The sequence below is a fragment of the Zootoca vivipara genome, chromosome 4 (genome assembly GCF_963506605.1).
Source record: "Zootoca vivipara chromosome 4, rZooViv1.1, whole genome shotgun sequence".
NCBI lineage: Eukaryota > Metazoa > Chordata > Lepidosauria > Squamata > Lacertidae > Zootoca > Zootoca vivipara.
In genome coordinates this window covers 47,104,606-47,132,262 of record NC_083279.1, presented here as the reverse complement: position 1 = coordinate 47,132,262, position 27,657 = coordinate 47,104,606, and the positions used below count along the sequence as shown (strand labels likewise).

General features: G+C 43.3%; 1 protein-coding gene across 2 annotated transcripts in view; it reads left to right on the top strand.

The window, feature by feature from the left end:
• The first annotated feature begins 9,785 nt into the window (after positions 1-9,785).
• AGPAT3 (1-acylglycerol-3-phosphate O-acyltransferase 3) overlaps positions 9,786-27,657 on the top strand; it is a 69,205-nt gene continuing 51,333 nt past the window's right edge. For both annotated transcript variants that reach the window (XM_035114791.2, XM_035114788.2), the window contains exon 1: positions 9,786-10,235. The gene's annotated coding sequence lies outside the window, so the exon portion shown is untranslated. The remainder of the gene's footprint in view (positions 10,236-27,657) is intronic.

Genomic DNA, 27,657 nt, shown 5'->3' with positions numbered 1-27,657 from the left:
TTCATGAGTGTTCGTGCTTTTGCCCCATTCTTCACTTGAGGTTTTCTTTCTATTCAAAGGGCTTTTTTAAGGGCATTTCTAGATGACCCGTTTATTGAGCATTCATCTGGATTGGTTTGCAGGGATGTTAGATGATGTTGCACCAAAGAGTGTTATCTGACACTTTCCACTACATTTTCCTGTCATTTTCTTTATCACTAAAAGTCTGGTCTTTGGGGGGAGCAGGTTTGTTGCAGAAGTCCTCCAAATCTGCTTTAATTCTGCAACTTGAATTTCCCAGTGTGTGAAAGAATCCCATCCAAAAATAGGGACAGTTTGGAAGTGCCAGATGAATGTAAGAAAACTGCCACTGCACCAGAATATGTTGACTTTGTTGGCCACTCTTTAAAGCTATCTATCTGTGTTGCTTCTGAGTCTTTTTACCGGTGGGTGCCAAAGTTACTATACTGAGCTCTTCTGAAATGCTTTCTGCAACATGGTCCTTGCTATCTCTAACCTTTCCCCTAAATACCAGTGTTTCAGTTGCAAGGTCACCTCTTTCACTAGCATTTAAAGATTGCATACAATGCAAAGCTTTTTCTTCAGGGTTTTGTGAGAAGGCTTAAAAACGAAATAATAGCAATGAATGAATTTGGAAACATTTTGCCAGTCACCTTTGTCTCTGCAATGAGCTTTGTGTCAGCAGGCCATTTTATTAATTGTTAAAGAAATCTGCAAAAGGAAATAAAATGACAACAACCTTGTCCTTGGAAAATGGCAACAGGAGAAATGTGTAACATCAGCACATTCTGTTTATTCTGACTTGTAATGTTAGTCATGCAGCTGTCCATCCTTGTTGGTCTCAGATATAAAAAACACACACAAAGAGACTTGCAGGAGCAGACCACAGGCTGCAGAAATACAGCATCATAAAACCAACTTAATTCCAGCATAAAACCAGTAAGGGGTGAAGACGAAAAATGCCTACCTGCTATAAACTAAAAGACTTAGGTTAGGAGAACAAAAAGGTCCCTTTGCCTGGCATCAAATAATCCATAATATGGGTGTCAGGAAAGCGCCCCTTGGGAGGGCATTCCATAAATGGGGTGCCAGCTGCCTCATTTCATTAGGTGGAAGAACCGTTCAACAGTCTGGCAAAGAGCTTTTCTCCACCTTTCGGAGGACTGGAAATTTCAGACAATCACACAGAAGTGAATGCATTCTGTTTCCCACCCCCACATTTAGCAAACCACCATCCTCACAAGCTCACCAAATTTATGGCTGTTGCAAATGTCCATCCAGCTCATGGTGGCTGCTTTTTGTCACTTTCCACATCTGCTTGCTTGTGATAAATAGGTTGCCTGACTGAACCTCTGGATTACCACAGCAACCCTCCTCCTTGACATAGGCATGGGGGCAGTGCATAAAATTGGTGGGGACACTGTGGGGAAAAGGTGCTTGTGCAGGATAGGTGACAGGCCAGTGTGGGATGTGCAGATCTCTTCCTCCAAGAGCCTTTTACACCTCTTGGCTGCAGCTTTAGGAGATGGAACAGGTTCCCTACGGACTCCCTCCCTTGCTTTTTTCTGCTGCTGCTGCTGCTGCAGCTGCGATATCATCTGTTCACTGTGCTGACTGAAGAGTAGACAGTTTGGTTTGCTCAGCAGGATTTTCCACCAGGAAGTAGAACATTCTAATTCAGGCACCACCAGAGAGCAGGATGGGAGTGGGAGGGGTAGAGGTGGCTGGTTTATCCCTAAATTTAGCAAGTGTGCAGATAGTACGGGTTAGACAAGTCAGACGCCCAACTTGCTTTTGCCAGAGATGAGACAGGCACTGATTTCAATACATAGCACTGGATTCATGTGAGCCCTAATGTCCTGTATTAGGACTTTAAAGAATAGCAGCATGGAAGCCAGGAAAAAATCAACATAAAAATGCTAAATTAAACAGCGTTGCCAAGACAAACATACTGCATTTTCAATACAGGGGATGGGTTTTCTTATAAAGGTGGTTGTTGGTATTTATAAAATTTATTTTAATCACATATACTTTTCTACAAATTGTTTTTTGGGTCTGTGGAAGGTTGCTACTGGTCAGCAGTGCAAGAATACAGCACAATCCTGTTGGATACGTTAGCAAAAATGTGGTTAGGGAGGGGTGTACTAACTTCTGGGTCATGCAGTCCAGTGTTACAACTCTTGCACAGCAACTTCTGAGGCACCACCCTATGGTCACCTTGAGTACCATGGAGCCAATCATATTACATACTAGAAGATATACTAGGGATGGAAAACCTGTGGCTTTCCTGTTGTTGATGGACTGCAACTTCCAGTAGCTTCAGCCAGCATGGCCAATGGCGAGGGATGAAGAGAGCTGCAGTCCAAACAACATCTAGAGGACCATAGGTTCCTCATCCCTTTAGTATATAATGAATTTCAGGGTTTCACTGAGAACCACGAGTCAAGTAAGGTAAAGGTAAAGGGACCCCTGACCATTAGGTCCAGTTGTGACCGACTCTGGGGTTGCGCACTCATCTTGAATTATTGGCTGAGGGAGCTTCCAGGTCATGTGGCCAGCATGACAAAGCCGCTTCTGGCAAACCAGAGCAGCACATGGAAACGCTGTTTACCTTCCCGCTGTAGTGGTTCCTATTTATCTACTTGCATTTTGATGTGCTTTCGAACTGCTAGGTTGGCAGGAGCTGGGACCAAGCAACGGGAGCTCACCCCATCATAGGGATTCGAACCGCCGACCTTCTGATCAGCAAGCCCTTGGCTCAGTGGTTTAACCACAGCGCCACCTGGGTCCCTTTATGAGTCAAGTAATAAGCAGCAATAATTAATGCTTGCATTTCTACTATCTGTTGCATTAATACAATCACCTCGCCAAAATGGGTAAATGAGCATTAAAATGGTAAATGCGATTCAATGAATGTTAAGTGTAAAGTGATGCACATTTGGGGGAAAACGAGCCTAAGTTCACATTGGGGTTTAAGCTGTACAGAATCAGGATGTTAGTGGCATAAATCTATTTAAGACAAGAATTTATTTATTTTTGCAAACCAGGCTCTTAACAACACATAACAAACATAAAATGCAGGGCAGAGAACTGTATATAGCATACAAAGCAAACATTATTAAAAGCACAATCCTATACATCTCTACTCAGAAGCCCCACAGAGTTCAATGAGACTTACTTCCAAATAAATGGGCATGAGACTGCTGCCTAAATCAAATTTCTACAACATCATATATTATATTAATGCAAAACTCATCAAAGGGAACGCTGTGGATGTAGCCTATCTTGATTTCAGCAAGGCCTTTGACAAGGTGCCCCATGATATTCTTGTAAAGAAGCTGGTAAAATGCGGGCTAGACAATGCTACCATTCAGTGGATTTGTAACTGGCTGACTGACCGTACCCAAAAGGTGCTCAATGGCTCCTCTTCATCCTGGAAAGAAGTGACTAGTGGGGTGCCACAGGCTTCTGTTTTGGGCCCAGTCTTATTCAACATCTTTATCAATGACTTGGATGATGGGCTTGAGGGCATCCTGAGCAAGTTTGCAGATGACACCAAATTGGGAGGGGTGGCTAATACCCCAGAGGACAGGATCACACTTCAAAATGACCTTAACAGATTAGACAACTGGGCCAAAGTAAAAAAGATGAATTTCAACAAGGAGAAATGTAAAGTACTACACTTGGGCAAAAAAATTGAAAGGCACAAATACAGGATGGGTGACATCTGCCTGAGAGCAGTACAGTACATGTGATAAGGATCTAGGAGTCTTGGTAGACCACAAACTTGACATGAGTGTGATGCAGCAGCTAAAAAAGCCAATGCAATTATGGGCTGCATCAATAGGAGTATAGCATCTAAATCAGGCATCCCCAAACTTTGGTCCTCCAGATGTTTTGGACTACAATTCCCACCATCGCTGACCACTGGTCCTGTTAGCTAGGGATCATGGGAGTTGTAGGCCAAAACATCTGGAGGGCCGCAGTTTGGGGATGCCTGATCTAAATCAAGGGAAGTAATAATACCACTGTATTCTGCTCTGGTCAGACCTCACCTAGAGTACTGTGTCAGTTCTGGGCACCACAGTTCAAGGATACTGATAAGCTGGAACGTGTCCAGAGGAAGCTAACCAAAATGGTCAAAGGCCTGGAAACGATGCCTTATGAGGAACGGCTTTTGGAGCTGGGCATGTTTAGCCTGGAGAAGAGAAGGTTAAGGGGTAATATGATAGCCATGTTCAAATATATAAAAGGATGTCATATAGAGGAGGGAGAAAGGTTGTTTTCTGCTGCTCCAGAGAAGCCGACACAGAGCAATGGATTCAAACTACAAGAAAGAAGATTCCACCTACGGTAAACATTAGGAAGACCTTCCGGACAGTAAGAGCTGTTCAGCAGTGGAATTTGCTGGCAAGGAATGTGGAGGAGTCTCCTTCTTTGGAGGTCTTTAAGCAGAGGCTTAACAGCCATGTCAGGAATGCTTTGATGGTGTTTCCTGCTTGGCAGGGGGTTGGACTGGATGGCCCTTGTGGTCTCTTCCAACTCTATGATTCTATGAACTAGGTTGCTCAATACTAAAAAAAAAAATATAGAAAAGGGTGTGTATGAAATATATATTTTAAAATAGTATGTGACTTGGATGCAATCTGGTGTTTCCAAAAGAAAGAATAAATTTCCTTGACAGTAGTAATTTTCAGAGTGGGATAGGACATCTTGGGAAGGCATGATTTATAAGTATCCAGCAAAGGTGTACCGATGTGAAAATGATCCACAGCCTCCCCTTCATTTGGTAATAGAATTTTAATAATACACTCCCAGGGGACCCTTTTAGCACATCAGTGGCCACTAGAAATACCATCCCTGATTCTTCAGAGGTGAACAAAGAGATTTTGTTTTTGTTCCTCATGATGACAGGAAATCTATCTGATCCTTTCCAGATGGAAGCCACAATTATACCACTTCCACCTGACTTGCCTTCAATATAATAGTTCTGGGTGAATATGAAGAAATAAGTCTTTATCTCTCACTTTTCCTGCCCCCCCCCAGTAGTGCTGTAGTAAACTATATCTATTAAGCATCCTAATAGCACCATTATTTTTGGAACACTAGGCATAGCAACTGGCTGTAGTAACATACAGCTCAGCAAGCCACACATCATTTTACAGTTTATTCACTGAGATGAATGTAACTAATACGTAGCTAAATTATATTCACAGGGCCATACAGCTATGATTTAATTATGGGGGAGACACAATTTAATGAAGGAACATGTCAAGTATTATGCTTGTGGGTCCATTCCTTCCTGGAGGGGCAAACCCAGGTGGTAGTGTTGGGGGTTTTAGATGCCTCAGCCATTGGCCTGCAGAATCCCTGTGTTCTGTTCTGTCCCCCATGCTGTTTAACATTTACATGAAACCACTGGGAGAGCTTGTCTAGAGCAGGGGTCCCCAGACTTACCCGCCTTTGGGCCGGTGGCCGCCACGCCAATCGCGCAGTGGGCCGGAGGGTGGGGGAGTGCGTGCCAGTGCGCATGTGCAAAACCATTTACTGGCGCCGTGGCGCGCTTCCAGGCCGGAAAAATCGCCGAAAATTGTTTGTGTGCATGCGTATGGGCCTCCCCCGACCCGGAAGTGCACCTCCCCCAACTCGGAACTGCACTGGAAATGACCTCTTCTGGGTCAGGAGAGGCCCATACGCATGCGCAGAAACGATTTTCGGCAATTTTTTTCAGATCTGGAAGTGCGCCGCCGCGCAGCGCGCCGCAAGAGCAGGCACAGCAGCAGGCGGCGGGGGTTGTCGCGGGCCGGATTGGGAGGCCAATTGGACCGCATCTGGCCCGCGGGCCGTAGTCTGGGGACCCCTGGTCTAGAGTTTCCAGGTTCGGTGTCACCAGGATGCTGATGACACCCAGCTCTATTTCTCCTTTACACCTAAATACAAGGAAGCTGTCTTGGTTCTAAACCAGTATGTGTCATCTGGATGAGCGTGAACAAATTGAAACTTAGTCAGACAAGACAGAGGTGCTCTTAGTTAGTCGGAAGGCACAAAAACGATAAGAATTCAGTCTGAACTGGGTGGGTGGGGGTAACACTCCCCATGAAGGCACAAATTTGCAGTTTGAGAATGCTATTAGATTTGGTCCTGAGTATGGGTACTCAGGTCTCAGGGGTCCCCAGGAGTTTATTATTTTTTAAATTTGTACCCCACCCTTCATTCTTAGATCTCAGGGCAGTTCTTATACTGTATAAAAGAAACCACAACATACAGTACGTAACACTACAAACCAATAAACCCTCCCCCCCCCCAATTGCAGAGTTGAAGCTAGTGCATCAGCTGGGCTTGTTCCCTGAGATGTCTGGTTTGGCCACAGCTTTAGTTACATCCAATTTGGATTACTGTAGCACACACCATGAGGGGCTGCCTTTGAAAAGTGATGAGGAACCTCCACTGGCTCAAAAAAGCTGCAGCCAGATGGCTGACTGGGGCTGATTTTAGGGAGAATAACAGCTGTTACAGCAGCTGGAGTGGCTACCAGTTTGTTTCCGGGCAAAATTTAAAGTGCTGGTTATCACTGTACATTGAGAGGAAGTTAAATGAATGGGATTTTGATATTATGAGGGGGAAATCCGTCAAAATAATGTAATGTTTCCAAAAGGAGATTCTAAGACACCCACAGATAAAAAAAACCCCACCATCTCAATGAAAATTCACCCGAATTTTGGCCCCACCTATGTGGCTAAATAGAAGTGATATGAGATTAAGAGTGCTGATCTGTAAGAAAGAATTCTTTCTTTCTCACCCAGAGAAATGAGAATAGAAGCATTATCTGCTGGAATCCTACTTTAATTTTGATGGCTTCTCACATGTTAAATGCAATCTCCTTCTACACATTTTCTTCCCCCTTAAGGACTGCACATGCTGTTCTTCAATATATATATAGCCTCATAACACAAATCAATCTATGCAAGTTGCACTTACCTGCACGCTGCTTTGGGAATAAAACCCACTGAATGGGGGTTTCTGAATATAGCAACCTCCCATATCATCAACCTGACCGATAGTAATACCTATACTGCACACTCTGTGACCAACCTCCAAAATGCTAGTGGTTTAGACCCAGATAAAAGGCGAGATCAATGGGACTTATGCTGTTAGCCTAACTTGCCCTATTGATTTCAATAGGATCCTAAGTTTAACTAAATTAACGATGAAGTGTTATCTGGAGTAAACTCCTGTCCTCAGCATCATTTGAGGTGTACATGAGGTCTCTATGCATCCTACATGTTTGGCCCTTTGGAGCAGCACACAAATAATAATAATATAGATTATATTATATTATTTGCCACCCATCTGACTGGGTTGCCCCCCCCAGTCACTCTGAGAGACTTACCACAAATTAAAACATCAAACACAGTAAAACACCAAACATTAAAAACTTTCCTATACAGGGCCGCCTTCAGATGTCTTCTAAAAGTCAGATAGTTGTTTATTTACATCTGATGGGAGGGCATTCCACAGGGCAGGCACCACTACTGAGAAGGTCCTCTGCCTGGTTGCCTGTAACCTCACAGAGAGGGAACCATCAGAAGGCCCTTGGAGCTGGATCTGTGTCCTAGCTGAAGACACTCCTTCAGGTATACAGGCCATTTAGGGCTTTAAAGGTCAGCACCAGGGCTTTTTCTCAACCTAAACTCAGTTCTGGCAGATAGGCACAATTGCCACAATAAGGTAACAGCCATAATAAGGTAAAAATGGTGTTGTAATGTGGTCATTAAAGGTAAAGGGAAAGGTAAAGGGACCCCTGACCATTAGGTCCAGTCGTGACCGACTCTGGGGTTGCGCGCTCATCTCGCATTATTGGCCGAGGGAGCCGGCGTATAGCTTCCAGGTCATGTGGCCAGCATGACAAAGCTGCTTCTGGCAAACCAGAGCAGCGCATGGAAACGCCGTTTACCTTCCCGCTGTAGCGGTTCCTATTTATCTACTAGCATTTTGACGTGCTTTCGAACTGCTAGGTTGGCAGGAGCTGGGACCAAGCAACGGGAGCTCACCCCGTCACAGGGATTCGAACCGCTGACCTTCTGATCAGCAAGCCCTAGGCTCAGTGGTTTAACCACAGTGCCACCTGGGTACCTACCACTCAATATTTTGGAGCAATTATAATTTTCAACATTTTAAAAAAGCACAAGGGAAGATGGCTGAAGAAGGGAAGGCTCACTGAGGCAACCCAGTCAGATGGGTGGCATATAAATAATAAAATAATAATTATTATAAGCAGCTACAGCCAAGGAAGAGTGCAGCATATGCTGAAAATGTCCCTTTGACTAGTTATACCACTCCAACAGAGGGCCTTGTAGCTGATGAGGGAATGTTAGTTTGTGTATCTGCTAAACGTAATACCTGTATAAAGGATATAGGCCAGGCATCCCCAAACTGCGGCCCTCCAAATGTTTTGGCCTACAACTCCCATGATCCCTAGCTAACAGGACCAGTAGTTGGGGAAGATGGGAATTGTAGTACAAAACATCTGGAGGGCCGAAGTTTGGGGATGCCTCATATAGGCCTACAACTCCATGAGGCCTTCCTGAGGAGAAGGTCAGCAGCAACAGGCCAGTCAGAAGACTTGTTAAGACTAAAACCCCAGGAAGCAGAAATAAATAAATAAATAAATAAATAAATAATAGTAGTAATTTATTATATATACCCCGCCCACCTGGCTGGGTTTCGCGACACTCTGGGCAGCTTCCAACAAAGATTAAAAATACATTACAACATCAGTCAACAAAAGTTTTGCCACAAGGGATTTGGCATATGGAAGAGGTACTCGGGAGCAGCACAATCTGATCCCTATTCCCTTATCGGCTTATCCCAATGTAAGAAAAAGGAAGAGCCCAGGGCATGTATTTCATGTTCCCAACAATTACTGTCTGCGGCCCCCAGCTTTGCACACACACACACGTGCACGGGTCCTATAGGGTAGGCAGCCCACACACGCTCTGTGGGTCACCACCAAATGCTACCCCCCTGCAGGCGTGTCCCACACAGTGTGTGCTCCTGTTCAAAAGGCAATAGTGAACACGCGGAGGCTAAGCATGGGAACACCGAAGCGCCACTCCACAAGTCCGTTTTGAACGACTGAAGGGCCTATTCTAAAAATGCATGCGATAATGCCCATTTCGGACGCCTCATCCTCGGGGGGGGGGGGCTGTTGCACACAAAGACTTAAGGTCGTTGGGAGTTGAATCTGCATTACGGAATGATGACAACTACTGGGACGCGCGGGTTGCAGCGTGGAAGTCATTTGAAACAGCCTCCGACGTCCGAGGATGAAGTCTTGCACCCGTGACGCGACTCTCGCCTCTCTCTCCCCACCACCCTTCGCCCCCCATAAGCCTGAGAAGGAGCAGGCGGAGGAGTGTCCGCTGCCGCGGCGAGATGGAGCGGCGTGCGGGCGTTGTTCCTCCTCCTCCTCGCCCCACCCCAGTGAACGGGATTCGGGCTAGAATTGCGGAGGCCGCGGTTCTCCAGCTCCGCGGTACTTCTGGAGAGGCGTGCGCGTCTGGAAAGTGGGGAGGGATGGAGAGGCGTCGTCGTCGTCAGGGAACAATGCCTCCCGCCGCCCGCGAGGACCAGCCTTGATGCAAGCGCGGGTTCCCTTGCAGGCGAGCTTGCAAACGGCAGGAACCCGGCTGCCTTGGAGCCAAGGCGTCCTTTTGCAGCAGCGGTGGCGCCCTCCTCCACCTCCTCCTCTCGCTTCCAACCCAACTCTCCTGCCCCCGGTGGCCCGGGAGGAACTGAACTGTCGCTGCACAGGAAGTAGCGGCTGCTGGGAGCACACAAACGCGCACACACACCCCAGATCTCTCTCTCTCTTTCACACACACACACACACACACACACACACACACACACACACACGGAGGCAGCTGGGTCTGCCGCACTCCATGCCCTCGGCTCTCCGCACCGGAGCCCGGCGCCGCCGCGACCCCAGGCTTCCCGCCCGCCTCCTCCTCGGAGCAGCCCTCCGAAGCGCCGCCGCAGTACCAGAGGCGGCGGCCCCAATTGCGGTAGCCGGCGCTGAGGGAAAGAGGTGGCGGCGCTGCTCCTCCTCCTCCTCCTCGGGGGAAGGCGGCGGCGGAGGTGGCCGCGGCTGTTGGGTCGGAGCTGGGCCAGGACAGCCGCGGGGCAAGAAAAGGAGGAAGGAGGCGAGACAGCGTCGGCTGCTGCTGCTGCAGGTTTGTGCTGCTCCGGCAAGGGATCGGGTGGTGCAGGCGGGTTCGTGCAGTTGCCGGCATATCTGGTTCCTCTCCTCCCTTTCCCATGAGGAGAGACCCTTTCACCTCTCTCACCCCTTTCTCCCCTAGCACAGCGCAGGCCCCGGCTTGCCCTTCTTTGCAGGTGGCTCCGCTGGGCTCAGTCTGCTTGCCCGCCCCCTCCCCCTTTTATGTCTTCCCCAGCCCCTCCACGCAGCCCTCTCCTTGCTGCAGTCCTTCCTCGGGCGCCTCCCTCCCCTTCGCAAGCCTTGTTCTCCGGCTGCCAACTTCTTCCTGCACCCCGTTCCCTCCCCCGGGGAACCTTAATGGATTAGTCTCCTTTCCCCTCTCCCCTCTGCATTGTGCGAGCCGCTGCCTTAATACCGCTGGATGATACGGGTAGTAGCGTCCCCTCCTCCCTTAATTTCCTCCGTTTCCCTAATTGCTTCCGTGCTGTGGTAGTGAGGGGAGAGCTATGTCTGCCGGATTTCTTCAGTGTGTGTGTGGTTTTTTTTTTACTTTTTGGCTGAGTTTCTCTTCGGGTTTTTTTTTGGTTTTTTTAACACACCAGGGGTTAGCCTTGCGATGCTGAAGCAGCCCTTGTCTCTTTACACACACCCTTTCCTATGGTTGTGCTTCAGGCCCCCATCTGCTTCCCCGAAGGATTGTGAAATTGGAGGTATGCTTTCTGGGCTCGTACGTTGCCGCTTTGCCTGGGTATCTGTGGTGTTGCAATAAAAGGAGGGGCTTCCAAACCGTGGGGTGGGCTCTTTTTAGACTCATTACTTACTCTTTAGCCTTAACATTTGTGGGCTGGGATTGTACTGTACAGTATAGGAATTGTTAAGAGGCATTTCTTCAGTCACAGGGATGCTCAGCGGTTGGAATTCTTAGTGACAGAAACTGGAAAAGACTATATCTTTCCCACCAGACTGTCTCGATTTCATGTGTTTGAGATGCGAGAGATGTTTCCTGAGGGCCCGTCCTACTCAATTATCTTGTCCCTGGGAGTTTTGAGAGAACTAAGAGGTTTTTGCTATTTATTTTGCTCACTCTGTGCTTTTAAATGAATCAGTAGACACTGGTCTGTTAAAGGGCATGGGCCTTAAAATTAAGGTATATACGGTACGTACTTGCCATTCTACTTTTAGTATGAGTACATTGTTCTCTCTGATCAGATTAGATTTATTCAATTTGTGTGTCACAAATGGAACCCCAAAGTGATTTGCAATACCATAAAACTAAATTAAAATGAAACAAATATGTTAAAAGTGTTCATCTACAAAAAATACCACTTAAAAATAAAACAACCATCCCACCCACATAAGGATGAACACTGAAAGCCAGACAGTTAGCACTGATAAAATGCCCTGGAGAATCAAAACATATTTGCCTGGTGGCAGAAGGTTGGCGAAGTTGGTGCAAGGCATTCCTGGGAGGGCATTCCGGGGGTGTGTGTGTGTGTGTCAGCACAGAGAAGGCTCTGTGGCTTCATAGGTAAAATGTTACAGCATATAAAGTAAAGTGAACCGTGAGTTTTCCACTGTATGTAGATTAGATAGTTGCTGCAGCACACACCAGATATCTCGTCTGTGAGCCCATACTACTGAGCAGACTACCCTGGGATGAACTAGTTATCTGAATTATTGTGGCAAGTCACAGTGAGTTGTTGTTTTTTAAACCAAACATTGGGTGTAGATGTGTGGTGCAATAGTAATATGTAACCATGGGATCTTTAGAGTGTAACAGAATAAATTCTCTCACCGCTTTCAATATGTACTTATTTATATACGGTAGAGAAAAATATTGCTTCCGAAGCAAGTCTGAATATAGAGCTCTCATGTTAGTTTAACCTAATTGGAAAGTGTATGTATATGTGTGTGTGTGTGTATATCTGTATCTATACACACACATCTATCTATCTTTACCTACCTACCTACCTACCTTTACTCAAAGGTCCATGTTCCTCTTCCTTTGAATATGGCAGATCATCTACATAGAGGTCCTGACATAGGGAAATTTGTAGCCTTCCATAAGTTGTTGAACTACATTTCCCACAATCCCTGACAATTGGACCTGTTGGCTGCAGCTGATGGGAGTTGGAGAGCATAAGGTTCTTCATCCCTGATTTTTGGACTACAACTCCCATTATCCTTGGCTATTAGTCATAGTGACTAGGGCTGATGGGAGTTGCATTCTTAAACATTTGGATGGCATGACACTGTCTACCTTTGTTTTAGGTAGACTGTTATCACTGATAAGCTAGAGTCAAACCCTCTGTTTGATACATTATTAATTTAGTGGCACTTTTAAACTTCTGTCAACCAGAAAATGTGAAATGCTAAAAACACACCCAATAGTTGTCATTCTCCATGCAACCAAAGATCTACATAGTTGCTGTGGGTGGAATTCCATGAGGTCCACTTGCACAATGAGACTTCCCCCACCCCATCCTTACCCCATGCACACCATAAACCTGCTATGGGTTTTCTCTCAACCCTCCAAGGCAGATTTAGGGAGTGCGGGGGAAGGGAGAGTCCCGTTGTGTGAGCAGACCTTGTTCTGTGCACCCAACAACATAGTTGAATCCCACTCTGTGTCAACAAAAAAGAACGTGCAAAAATGGTGCTGTCTGCCACAGCAAAAACAGGTATTATGTGGCATCTGTAGTAGTGTCAATTCCACCATTATCTGGCTTTTGTGCTAGACACTTGTGACAAAACCATGTTGAAGCGAAAGTGGTATACCCTGGAGTGGAGGCTGATGAAGCAGACTGGAAGACTGCTAGAATGCAAGCAGATAAAGACTCCAAATGAATACAACTGAACACACATATGTGTGGATTATCTAGCCTACTCTGTGGCAGTGAAGTAAGCAAAGTAGGGTAACTTCTGTGCAGCAAATTTTTCCTTGACTTGGTGTGCAACGGAGCAATGTAGAGTGTTGTGTTGTGTGGTGTGGTGTGGTGTTTTATATCCTGGCCCAAAGAAAGAGGCAGAGCCCTCAACAGCCTGTTGTGACTTATTTGCTAGACATTTTTAGGATAAAATCACTTGTATCCATAGAGATGCAGACTGTCATGGTAGGTCAGTCTCTTGGGGTGTCTACAGAGAAGTCTGGTCAGATGCCATTGGATGAGTTTCCGTGGGTGTCAAGGTACTTGGACAAGTGTGGGTGACCATCTGTATTCTTGCCCTTCCTGGTTAATAATATTTGGTAGAATTTGTGTTCCATTTGTTGTAAATTAACAAATGAACCTCTCTTTTGGGTCAGCAGCCCCCTCCCAAAGTAACCCGCTAACCCCAAAGTAGATGCTCCTTGTTGCGAACTTTGTCCCGGGATGTGAGCGGAAGTTGCGCAGCGGCCACGTGGCAGCAGCAGGAGGCCCCATTAGCAAAAGCATGCCTCATGTTAAGAACAGTTTCAGGTTAAGAAGGGACCTCCGGAATGAATTAAGTTCGTAACCGCAGGTACCACTGTATTGGTATTGTTTGGGTAACTTCATTGTTTTAAATAAAGTGGCTACAGCTTGCATTTTATAATTTTCTATTTTATGGACATACACTCATATATATGCTTTCATGTATATATAATGCATTAATGTTTCAATTTTTTAATTTTCATTTTATTATCACTTAGATTCCAATGATTTTCTTTTCCATGAGTTGCAGAGCTTTGGACAATGTCCCTAGTGCATAATACCAAAATGAACCGTAACCAACTTTTAATAAGTATTGGGTGACACTGTCTTAATAGTTATCATTTAGCAATATATCATAACTCTTGAATAATAGATGTACATATTTACCCATGCTCTTAGGAATAGTTGATAGGTTTTTAATTTCTACCTATTACAGGAACTTTCTCGACATTTTCTATTTAGGTGGTATATAATGTTGTCAAATCTTACTGCAGAATTCAGTGCCGCAGCTAGCCAAGAATGTACCATATTCCAAAAACTTCCATATTGTAGACCTTGAGATACATATGAAAATGTGATTATTTGTGTCTTGTTATAGGACATGATTTTCAAGTACTGTACTGTATAGTCTCCAAAACCACTTAACTGTTCTGCACTTGCTGCGAGGCATTAATTTCTAAAAGCCCACAATGTGTGTACAAGGATGAAGTGGTTACATTTAGGAAAAGTTTCTTAAGCAGTCTTTGATATTTAAGTTTTCCCAAGTCCTGCTTAATGACCCAGCTCCCTGGTCTCCTTCTGTGATATTAGAGCTAAGCCAATGAAAAGTGAGTCTGTGACACTCCTGCCTGTAAAACTCCTCTGTGACATCAGAACAGATCATCAGATCAGACACTGGCATCAGGAAGAGCAGGAGAGAGGGTGGCAAGCGCTCAGAAGGATGTGTTGGGGAGAGCAGGACTGTGACAAAGTAGGTTTAACAGTCACTGCTTTGCTAATGGACTCTTGGCTATTTGTAGAATTTTTTGTTGTTGTTGTTTAGTCGTTTCCCTATTGTTTCTTTTAAGTATTGAAGGTTATTAGTTTTCCTTTAGATGATAGATGTCGCTTTTGGTACTGAAAGAGCTATCACATGCCTTAAAGTCTAACGGAGGAGGCCCTGCTACCCAGGCAGGCAAGATGAGAACAGGGCTTTTTTTTTATACAGGAAATTGCTGCATTTTACAGAGGGGGAACCTAAACTGAAATCAGTGGAAAATGTAAGGAGCCATGTTATGGGTTGGTTATAATATCATCAGTTACATGAAATGTTTAAAATAGACAGGGAAAATGGTTTTTCGGACCAAAGCTCACAATTTGAAAAAGAAATTCTACAAAGAAAAGCTTTTGTCTAAAATGTGCAATCTGTTATTGGATTGGAAAACAAAAGAAGAGTTTGTCAAAGCCTCTATGATACACTGGGCAATAGATATGGGACATAATACAGTATAGATTTTAACCTCTGGGAAAAACTTTGGAAAAGTGATTAGCAGTTTACAACATGTTATTATTTGAAGGAGTAGGCTTGCTAAGATGTATGAGACTGAATCAGATAAGTGCTGGAGATGCTATGAGATTGAGGGAATGTCCTTTCATACCGTATGTGGTAGACATGTAAAAGGGTAAAAAGAATATTGGGAAATAATCCATAATGAATTGAAAAAAATGTTTCAAAGTACTTAAAAAAAACAAACCATCAAAAACCAGAGTGCTTTTTGTTGGGGATAATTTAGACAGAAATTCCCAGGTGTCAAAAAAGGTTATTTATGTATGCCACTACTGTTGCCCGTGTTTTGCTAACCCAAAAATGGAAAATGAGCGAGGTTCCACCTATAGAAGAGGGGCAACTTAAGCTGACAGAATATGCGCAGCTTGCAGACTTTAACATATAGAATAAGAGAGCAAGAAGAACGTACATTTAGAGAAGATTGAAAAATGTTTATTCAATATATGGGAAAAAATTGTGTACTCTTGAAAACATTTGCAGCATTAAGATAAATTCAACAGTGTAAATAAGTTTTGATGGATATAATAATGGAGTACTGTACTGAATGGTTTAATTTTTTGTAAAATATGCAGGGATTTATGATACACAAAATGAACCATGGAAAGAGAGGAAGGGAAGTCATTGATATTTTAAGGATGTTTAAATGAATATTCTAAATTGTAAAACAGAAATTTTAATAAAAATTATACAGTGGTACCTCTGGTTAAGAACTTGATTCGTTCCGGAGGTCTGTTCTTAACCTGAAACTGTTCTTAACCTGAGGTACCACTTTAGCTAATGGGGCCTCCCGCTGCCGCCGCGCGATTTCTGTTCTCATCCTGAAGTAAAGTTCTTAACCCGAGGTACTACTTCGGGTTAGCGGAGTCTGTAACCTGAAGCGTTTGTAACCCAAAGCATTTGTAACCCGAGGTACCACTGTATATTAAAAGAGAGAGAGAGAACAGGGTTTTTTGGGGTGTTCCTAGTATCATGGAATACCTTCCAAGACTCACCAATGTGTGCTATTTCTAGAAGAAGATGTAGAACATTATTGCTTCTAACGACTTAACTGAACAAAAGTAATTGGCCTAAGTCAGGCTTCCTCAACCTTCGCCCTCCAGATGTTTTTGGCCTACAACTCCCATGATCCCTAGATAGCAGGACCAGTGGTCAGGGATGCTGGGAATTGTAGTCTCAAAACATCTGGAGGGCCGAGGTTGTGGAAGCCTGGCCTAAGTGGTTTGTGTTGTAGTGCATGTTGATAGTGGATTTACTGATTTTTTACAATCCAGTTTGAATCTCTGGAATTTAAACATTGTAGGGTGCAATAAACCAGAATTTCAGTGTACTATTGATTTTGCTAGGGGAACTAGCATGTACTTTAATTCTCTTCCTTTGAAATTGAAGAAATTTATTTTTTGCCTGGATTGCACTCCTCCTTGTTATTTATTTATATCCCACCCTTATTCCTGCCTTTATAGACATTAATAATAATCTTTGATGGGTGAAAATGTGTGGGTGGCAGCTAGGAACTTTTTTATCTGAAAATGGACAGGCTATCCATGGGATAGAATGGCAAAGTGTGCAGGATTCTTCTTCACATATTTTACTGAGGGAGCAGTAGGAAAGTATTACTGTTGGTAGAGTGCAAACTCTCTGTGTGTAGATATGTACACAAGTTGCATACCAATAACTTAAATGGAGCACTTAACAGAAATGGTTAGACGTGTAGACTGTTAAAGTGGGGGGGGGGGGAAGGAGTTGGAAATGCATTTTGAGGTTGCCTGACTCTGTTGCCATGATGAAATTTTATATGATGCATCACAAAGAATCTTATTTCACATCTGTGATTGCCCATTTTGAAATATGGTTACTGACTCATGCTTTCACAGGTGTGTGAATACCTAAAGTAAGACTAGGAAGGGTTCCAAGCTAATTACTTTGATAACTGGCAGACTGAATTCTGTCTTGTGGTGATTTTCATGTGGCCTACAGACAAATTTGGAGGTGAGAATACAACTAATAAAATCTCAGTAGCTCATAAAGTTGAACTTTCTGCTTCCAATCGAAACAGCACAGAGTTATTGAGATTTTTTGGGGGAGGATTGCCCAGAGTTGTTGAGCTTTTTAAGCCTCCTATCACCCGCCCTATTATCACAGCAACAGCCAATCAAAACCAATCCCAACATTTCTGTCGCATGTTTGGCTAGTGAATCATTCTCTTTAAGTTTGAATGGTGGCATTTATCAATAGGGGTAGACTGTCAGGGTTGCTTGATATGCTAATAATTTGAGCTTTTCGTTGGTAGCAATTTATTGGATATCTGTAAATCTGTCCCTTTGCAAGGCATTTCGCTCACTGGAAATGCTTGTGAGAGTGGATCTCAGTTAATTTCACGCTGCAGAATATGGGTGGAATCCTGTTGGTGTTCTTAAGTTTATGGGAAAAATTCAGATCCAGTGGATGCCTCCACAAACAAAATAAGAGGGGAGGTAATTTCTGCTGATTCCATGCCCTCCCTGCCCCCGCTGCCTCAGCAGCCTTTGAAAATTGGTTCCAGAACAGGGGGGGAGGTGGTGTGGAAGGCTTTAGCGCAGGCATGTCAAACCTGCGGCCCTCCAGATGTTTTGGACTACAATTCCCATCTTCCCCAACCACTGGTCCTGCTAGCTAGGGATCATGGGAGTTGTAGGCCAAAACATCTGGAGGGCTGCAGGTTTGACATGCCTGCTTTAGCGGATGGAGGGGGAGTGGTATAGGCAGAAATCACCTCCTCCTTCCCAGGCAATTGTTGGATCAGAAGCCCTTCTGAAAGTGCAAGGGCAGCAGTTGGATTCTACCCTCTGAAGGAATCAGGACTTTGGTGATGTGAAGGATTTATATATATTTTTACTATTTACATTCAACCTCCCAACAGTGCAATGAGCGCTGGTGTCCGATGCCCATAGAGACAGATCAAAAGGCAAGGAAGGTAGCAGCAGGTGGAGTAAGAACCATAGCTGTCAATTTCTCCCTTTTTTTAAGGGAAATTCTGTTATGCTGAATAGGCTTCCTCACGAGAAAAGGGAAAACTTGATAGCTATGGTAAGAACCAGTGACAAGTAGAGCCAATTCATTCTCGTTTTGTTCCCATCCTCCTGATTTCACATTTCGTTTCTTCATGAATCTTCCAGAATATGGTATTCACCAATTACAAGAGCCACTGGATAAAGACAAGTGAGACCTCCATGCAGGGGAAAAAAGGTTCCGTTACTGAACAACAGTAAGGCAGGATGGAATATTACAACCAGATCATCACAAGGTGCAGTGATGCAGGTCACCACTACCTCTCGCTTTATAATATATATGCAACACTTGAGTGATCCATTGTCCTGCGCCAGCGCTGCCAACTCAATTTGATTACGTGTCCTTGCCAAGCAGCATAAGAGCTCTTGCAATATCAGCATATTTTGGAGTTGTGTTTTAACCCCCCCCCCCGGCCATCCCAAAAAGTCACCATATATTTATTCCATCCTCTCTCCTACAAGTGTTAAATTGATACTAGAAAACAAACACACACACACCCAGCAGACTTATTCATTTGTTTATTTTATTGAGAACGTTTATAACTCACCCTTCATCGTGATGGATTCCCATGGCAGGGTTCAAGCTACAGATTCTATGAAACTACATAAAACAGCCATAAATCATCAGAACAAACCTAGCAATAAGAGCAGCTAAAGTCACAAAGCAATCTATCCGCCAGAGTTAAAACCCTAAAAACGTTAGCCTTAGATGCTAACTAGTTTATGGAAGCTGTGGAAAGCGTGTGTTCTCTGGGGTGGCGGCAGAGAGAGAAATGTTGCAGACTGTGTGGATGTTTAGAAAGAAAGTCAATAATGGTTTGTTTGCGGGGCAGGTCCCAAAGAATCTTTAGTCTTAACTTGAGGTAATGCTACTGGCTTGTGTCGTTGCCAGGGATACCCTTGTCATGGTTGTCTAGGGCCTGTGATGGTGTCATTCTTTCTTCTAGTCTTTCACAGAGAAGGTCTGCCAGCTTGCATCAATACAATACAGCACCTGCTGTGTACATCCCCATTGCATTACTTACTTATCCCTACACCGAGAATGATGATTGTGGAGTTTTTTTCTTTTGTTTACACTTCTTTCCACCAAACATCACAGTCATTTTCAAATGCAGAATACAATACTGGCCTGCAGCTAGGCTTTTTTTTTTTAGAGCTGCTTGCGAGAAGGGAGCAGGGCTGAGTGGGGTGACTGGAGCCCCATTATTTGGAGACAAACACCCTTCTTTCACCTTGAGGTTGGCTGTGTAAGAGAGCGAGAGAGAGCGCACATCATTCTGTTAAGAGGCTTAGTTTGTCCCAGAAGTGTGTGTTGACTGATCTGCAATGTTTGACCTTATGCTAACAATCTCCATCTCTGGCTCTTGCTCTGTGCCCTTCGTCTAACTGGAATGTGGTTCCAGGAACAGTAGAATCATAGAGTTATAGAGTTGGAAGGGATCTTGAGGATCATCTAGTCCAACCCCCTGCAATGCAGGAATATATAGTTGTCCCATACCGGAATTGAACCTACAACCTGTAGTTCTCTTATGGGGCTGCTTGGATAGAAGGAAGCGATATACGCTATTCAGAAGGGCATTTCTGAGCAGCCTAGGAATTGCCTTCAGTAATTAAAGAGAACTGACTTGGACTATCCACATGTAAAATAACAGCAAGGTTGACAGGGCTCATTACTGGGGTTCAAGAATTCTTGTTTTGTTTCTTCCCCTCCACTCCAAGAAAAGGTTTTTGTTGTTGTTGTTTTTATAAAAAAATAACACTTCCTGTTGATCCCTTTTATACAAGAGTTGTTCCTTTTTTGGCTCCGTAAGCAACAGCATTCACACCAGAAAGATAAAAGGAATGGTTACATATTGTGTCATATTGATGATGCTTGATCTGAAAAACAGGTTTTCCCCCCCATGATTCCTTATTTGCAGAAAAGCAGTTTAAAAATAAAATAAAATATAGTTATATCCTGGTTTTTCTACGGTCACGGAACCCAAGGTGGTCTACATGTGGTTCTTAGATGACCACCCATCCATTCACTGATCACACCCTGGCTGGCTTAACTTCAACAAGGTGTAGCCTGGGACCTTTAACTTACTGTGTATTCTAGGTTGTCATTGACTCATTTCAAAGCAACCTACTGGTATAAATATAGGTAGGTTTTACATAGCTGTATTTAAACTTAATCTTAACCAGGTGATTTTAAAAAAGTTAAATCTGATTCCCCCCCTTTTAAAGTTTTTCCTGGCATGGTTTCCTTTTTATTTATTTGCTTCAAATATACACAACTGGATCAAACCTAGATACTAATAGGAAAGCTGTTCTCCAAGCATGGGCCCTTTGTAGCTAAAACATTGTCATTCACAGACATGATGAGGGTATCAGCAGCTTTGAGGGAAATGTCATGGTTTGGAGAAGTACAAGAAATCCTATGGCGAAAACAGCCACTACCCAGTGAGCCTGGAATGCAGACTGATTATTGCTAGGTAGCAGGAATGGGACCAGGAGGTGTGGAAGGGAGTATCATAGAAATGGGTATGGCTGCAAGGAACCCTGAATAGAAGCACTCCATTCTGCAACATTTTGCTGCAGTCTCGCTTATAGCATGCATAGTCTAACCATATTAATGACAGCAGTTGCTTGTATACATGCTTTTATAAATCTTCCAAGTAGTTTGGGGATGGTTTCTTCCAATGCTGCAATTAACTCTTATTCTTTATTTTTTCCATTTCAGAACTTACATTTAGTATATGAGGTGATGAGGGCAACAGCATGATTTCTATATCAATCTTTTAAATCACTTTCTCCCCTTCTCCGGATTCATAATTTAGTACCTGCCATTAAGTTAGCCAAAGTTCCCCCAAGAGGCTGATCCGATGGTCTTGCTATGCTGGGCGGCTGATCTGCCAGCACTGCACTAACGCAGTGTGGCTGAGAAACGTATACTCTACCAAGCAGTGAAGTCAAAAGCGCAAGAACAGAACCACAATAATGCTTGCTAATGAAACCTCTACTTTAGCCATGCTTGGAAGGCAGCAAGCATCACATAGCAAGGAGTGCAATGCCAGAATGGTGTTGCAGAACTTTCCCCACACAATGTACAAGTTAGAAGAGCCCACAGGCTTTTCCTGGCAGAGCTGCCAATGAGCCTGTAATCAGTACCGTAGGTCTTGTTTGTGCAAGATGGAAGAGGGCAAGGGAGGCACACAAGGGCACCAGAGACACCACAGTGACATGACTGGTAGTTCCAGTGGGTTAAAACAATGCAGTAGTGGATACGGGGTTCAAATTGCAATGTAAATCTGGCCTTCACAAAGGAAACATACTATTTAGCAGTGATAATTTTGAGTGGACAAAGGAGAAGCAGTTCATTTATTCATTGGTGACATTTTGATGACCACCCACCAACCAAGTATTTGGGGTGGTTTAAAAAACCTATGAATCAATGAAATATGTTATCTGAAACGTGTGAACTAACCTCTGTGGTTGTATTTTGCCATGTAGGTTGAGCATGGCCATTTATTTGGCAATGCAAGTGTGCCATTGCTTGACCCCATATCTCCCCAGAACCAGCTGGGTATTTTTCTCCCTAAGTACATGTTCACTACTGTAGCCGTGACCAAAATGTTGAGGTCTTTCTGCTGGTAAAATGTGGGCGCACATTTTAAGATTAGTCCTGTGATAGGCAGTTAAATGGCTATCTCTAAATAATCTCTAAATAGAGTTGGTAGCAAACTATTCTGCTTCCACAAATTTATGTATATATTTAGAAGATGAATACTGAACAATCGTTTGCCAAATTCACAGGCATATTTATAACAACCTCTTTAAGAAAAATATTGCTGGGAAGGAAACGGAAAAGTCAGATGTTTTTGTGCCAAAATATGCTGGGGAAAAGCTGGAAGAAGAGTCTCCTCTGATTGGCCATTGTCTTTGTATGCTTAAAGCTGAGTTTCATAGAGCACAAAGTGACTTTTCAAATAAAAATGTAAACCTTTTGTTTGAGGAGTAATCTGAAAATAGTAATGTAAAACATATAAAGATGCTCAGAAGCTCAGGGGATAGCTGTAATCCAGTGCATATTCTTTATTTACTTATGGAAATACTAAGAGTGTTAAGTGTGACACATTTGCTGGGGATTTGTTACTTTTCATCAAATTTAACTACATATCTATGTGAGATTAGGGTCAACCCCCCCCCCCCCGGCAGTGTTTCGCAGTTACGGTATGCCTGTGTGGTAAAAGCAGGAATGTGAATAAGATGAATTCTGCAGTGTTTACACATTGCGCTAAAATATGGTTTAGTACTTTGTGCATGAGCAGGAAGAAGCTGATGCAAACCTTGGGATCTTGAGCTTCGCCTTCTCCTTTCCTGTGTGGCTGGGAGGAAGGCTTCACCAAGTTTTCTTTCACTTTTCACCAAACTTTGATTGTCCTTATGTATGCACTAGAGATTGTGGTTTAGAACAACCCGCTTCATACATTGGATTATACAGTTAGCCTTTTCAACTAACCAGGGTTTGTCTTAAATCATCATCTCTGGTTCTTATAACATGATAAACCTAGATGAGTGGAAAGTAAAAACAAAACCTAGGGAAGTCCTTCTCCTGGCCACAGGGGTGGAGGGGAGCAGGGAGGGCATGATCCCAAGGCTTCGCTTTGGCTCATTACAGTTTGTGCACATAGGGCAAACCATGGTTTAGCATTACATGTGAACTGGGCCAGTGACTCTCTGCTTGTGGTGAAAGAGCTCCACTTCAGCAGTGCATAAAATGAGGTTCTGCAGAATATTATGGGAGGAGGAATAAATGGATTTCTTTACTCAGAATTTTCTGGCTGCTGTTGCTCTTGTTCTAATTGTCCTTTGCAGAGGTGTCAGGGTTCCTTTTTCTTTTCAGTTTAATTACAGAGAAAATAATTAACTTGAGCACTAAGTGGAGGATTTGGGACTTGTAAAAAAAACATTCCAAAGAAAATCCTATTCTGTTCTGTTCCAAGAATATACTAGCCTCGGTTGAGAGACAGCAAACCCAGAAAGCATCTGTACCAAGGAGGTACAAAATTTCATTTTAAATGAAATTGTATATTTCTTTTAGAATATTTACAGCCTTTAAAAAACCATTGAAAGTGAAAGACATATGTGTAAAACGAGATGAGAGGGGAGAGGAGGGAAATGAATTTTGCTTGAGGAAAAGGTCTGTGGGTTGAGCAGTTCTGAATAAGTGAGGGAAAAGATGGCATGGCTTGTACATACTTGCATACACACTTTCCCTTATCTGAAGCCTCTTTGCATAATACCTTTATTTCCAGTGTAACAACAGTCAAACTTTGGAGTTTCAGGGAAATGTAGAATCAAGGAAGTGCTTGCCTGGGGAATTTTTTAAATCTATATTTAAAGAAAACCAAATTCTGATTTCACAAGAGAGGCATGCCTGTGGTGAGCGGTGTGTGTCTATGGCAAAAGACTAGTTTCTTCATCTGCAAAGCAGCATAGTTGCTATGAGTGCAGGTTGGTGGGCCCTCTAGTCACTTCAGCTTCCAGGTGGCTTTAGGCAAGCCACTGTCTTCTCTCTGCCTCAGCCTTCGCTTCTTTAACAAGGTTGTTGTAAGGATAACAAAAAATGATATCTCTGAAGCATTGTGGCAAGTTTAGGCTCTATATTCATACCTCCCACAATATATTTTCTTATTTGGCAACAGGCAAAGTCACATTTATTTTCACAGGCCTTTTAAATTGTGTTTTTACTCTCTAGTATTATGCTGTGTTTCAATCTGGCTGATTTACTCTGTGAAACTTGTTAGGTCTTGTACTGTGGCTTCTGATATTTAAGGTTCATCCACCTTTTTGCTTAACCCATATTTTGATTGTATTTCGTACCAGTTAATTCCCCTGGGTCAGAGAGATTTTCCTCCTTGTTCTGTGGCTGTGCCTTGCAAAAATTCAATCTTGCCCCCCCCCCCCGAATCGAATTCTATCAGATGTGTGAAAAATCCAAAGGGACACTTTGCTTAGCTGAACTTTGATTCAGCGGGCAAGATCGAATTTTCCCAAGGCACCAGCTATGGAACAACAAGAAAAGCTGTCAGACTCAGGGGAATTAATCAGTACACAATACAATCAAAATACAAAAGTGTTGATGAAACCTTTTAGACCTCTCTGATTTAATAAATAAATAGTGCTGGTGCTGTATAGAACTTTATTTATATGCTTTTAATGAGCTTAAACGTTTTAAATCATTCTGAAGCATCACCCAAAGGAGCCTTCCCCATTGTGATACCCTCCAGATGTTCAACATCAGCTCCCATCAGTTGCACCACCTTAAGGAAGGCTGGTTTGAAGACAGGTTGTTATTGAGCAACTGATAAATAGAATGAGCAAGTAAACAAATTCATGATGATTTGCACTATGTTATGCCCTAGAGACTTTGGGTGGGATCTGCTTTTCCTTTTGCATCTGTGGCACTTGCCCCTTTCCTTCAAGGATGAAGCATTTCCTTGTGATGAAGCTTCCACCACCTTGTTTAAAAAATAGAAAATAAATTCCTTTGATAGTTTATACTTATGATTCATCGGGTCTACTAGGAACCTGTTGCTCATGTTAGCTTAAACGTACAAATGCTTAACTGCATCTGGCTACTGAGTTGAGACTTAGTCTAGTTTACAGATTATATGAATCCTATAAACTTTTAGTAGACTATATGAAAGCAATGTAGAAACTAACAAGTAGTAGCTTGGTTTCATGCATCTTAGACTCGTACAGTACTGCAACACCCACAGTAACTCAATATCTCATTTCAATTGCATAGACCTCAGTACCTGCCTTCACCTGATCCCTGTATAATAGCAGTGGCAAGGTAAAGTTTCTCACACTTTATTATATTGCTCAGCATAGCAATATGTCAGTTTTTAATGTCCAGAATTATATAGGAGAAGGTGTGACGTTTGAAAGTTGCTTCACCATTGGCATAATGTAAATTATGAATGCTTATTGCCTGTGAAACGTTATTTGCATCACTCAGCTGTCCTCTGCAAGTCTGGATTCTGTTTTCATGCTGGAAAAAAAGCTCTTTGTGTGCACATCTTACATAAGGTTGTGCTATAGAAATTAATGAAAACACTCGTGTGCCTTTAAGGGGAGTGCCCGATGTAGAGAGTTTTGGGCTCCAATCGGTAGGAGTACAGAAAACAGAGACCGGCTAGAGGCGAAGTTGAAGAAAAGGTGATTATTTCAAGTTTCATACAACAGCTGTATCCAACTAAGTTATATTTGGAGTAGACTTGAAGTTAGACAAGTTCTGAGTACCAGATACTAGGCGCAAACAGCAGGGATGGACTTTGCTTTCACATCCTGCTTTTGAGCTTCAATAGGATTCCAGTGCTGCAGCACCATTGGAGACAGGAGCGAGACCCTGTCAGCATATTGCATCCTTGCTCAGAGATCTCCACTGGCCTATTTATTATGGGACAAACTCAATGTGTTTTTCAATGTACAGTCATACCTCAGTTTAAGTACGCTTCGGTTTGAGTACTTTCAGTTTAAGTACTCCACGGACCCGTCTGGAACAGATTAATCCACTTTCCATTACTTTCAATGGGAAAGTTCGCTTCAGGTTAAGTACAGACTTCTGGAACCAATTGTGTACTTAAACCGAGGTACTACTGTATATGAAACTTTTACAATTGCCATCTAATGTCGGTTCTGCCCTTGGGAGGGATCTTACCTTTTAGTACAGCACCACCTATGCTCTGAATGCCTGCCAAAAGACTTTTTTATTTAGGCAAGCCTACAGGGACACGTAATTGTATTATCTGTACTGCTTCTTGAGCTCTGTAGATTTCACCTATATCTCAAGGAGCTCTGACTTGCCCAGAACCTCACCATGCATACCTACCCAAGGTAGGAATCTTATTTCCCAAAAGCTTCTTTCTTCCCAGCTCTTTCCCCTCTTCTCTCCCCACCTTTCAGCTTAATGTTTTTTGTCCTTCTGCTGCTGCTTAATCAATCCCCATTTTCTGCCTCTAATCCCACTTAATCCCCCCTCCTTTTACTTCAGTTCTTCCTCTTTCTTGCTTTGCAATGGTACCTTGGGTTATGAACAGTCCTGCTTACAAGCGCTTCGGGTTATGAACTCCACAAACCCGGAAGTAGGGTTGCCAACTTTGCCCCGGGATACGAACGCAATCTGCTTCCGGGGTTGCGGGAGGCCTATGTGGGGAGTGCACGCCTCGGGTTAAGAACATGCTTCGGGTTAAGAATGGACTTCCGGAACAAATTAAGTTTGTAACCTGAGGTACCACTGTACTGCACTGAGGTTGGGAACATTGGCAACAGATTAACACAGACCAGGGTCCTGTTTCTTTACCAATGCACTGCTGTGTCAGTCATGATGGCAGCAGTGTCAGAGTTCCCCTCCTACCAGTGGGCATTGACGTTCCAAGGCATCTATTCTAGCAGTCAAAAAAGGGGGGAAGTTTAAACATGATTCTGAAATGCGGTAACATCTCACAAGGCAGTTGCAGGCAACACTTCAGCCTCTTGAGCTTGTTGAGGTTACAGAGTGGAGCAAAGTTGATGAAATTTGCTAGCTGCAGAATTGCGCTCCAGCTGCTGCAGTGCTTGAACATATTAAGAAGAAAGCTGCCCACAGGGTGGAGATGCGGGTGGAAGTCTGCTTGCAAGAAGTCTAGCACAACTGAAGAAAGATAACATGACAAAAATAGTGATAAAGCGGGATAGTGATAAAGCGGGATATCAAATCCAAACTCTTCTTCTACTCTTCTTGTGGAGAACCCCCACAACAAAGAGTGGCAATTGTTGCATCTGATAAGCTTGCACAGACTCATTTTTTTTAATGGCTCAGAGTTTGAATTCCACCCCATGTTATTCTCTAATATGCACAACAGTGTCATATTGTTCCAAACACTGAAGCAAATAGAGTTCTAGAACTGGTGTACTCTTTTTGTTTTGATTTCCAGAGCTAACACCATTTTAGTAGCAACACTTGCTGTGTGTTAGTCTCAAGACTGCAATAGCTTCAGTTTGATTAAACATGTCCGTTGGGAATATAGTTGTGACGCATGATTAGGATAAAAAGCTGTGCTTTTCCTAGTCTCTTGAAATTTAACTGTTTGCTTTGTAGTGAAATTAAAATTCCCATTAAGTATTGCTGCTGCACATTCATTAATGTTGGTCTAGTAAATATTTCAGATGTATTTGTTTATTGTTCCAAGATGTATCCACAGGTCTCCTTCTATATAATCACAATTCCCAAAAGATGTACATAGAGGTGCTGGTTTTGATCCCTAAAGCTCTAAATAGCTTGGATTATCCTTAGGAAAAATTTTTTCGATACGAACACTGCAGGCATGCCCATTGACATTGCTAAACAATAACCTGCTCCACTTA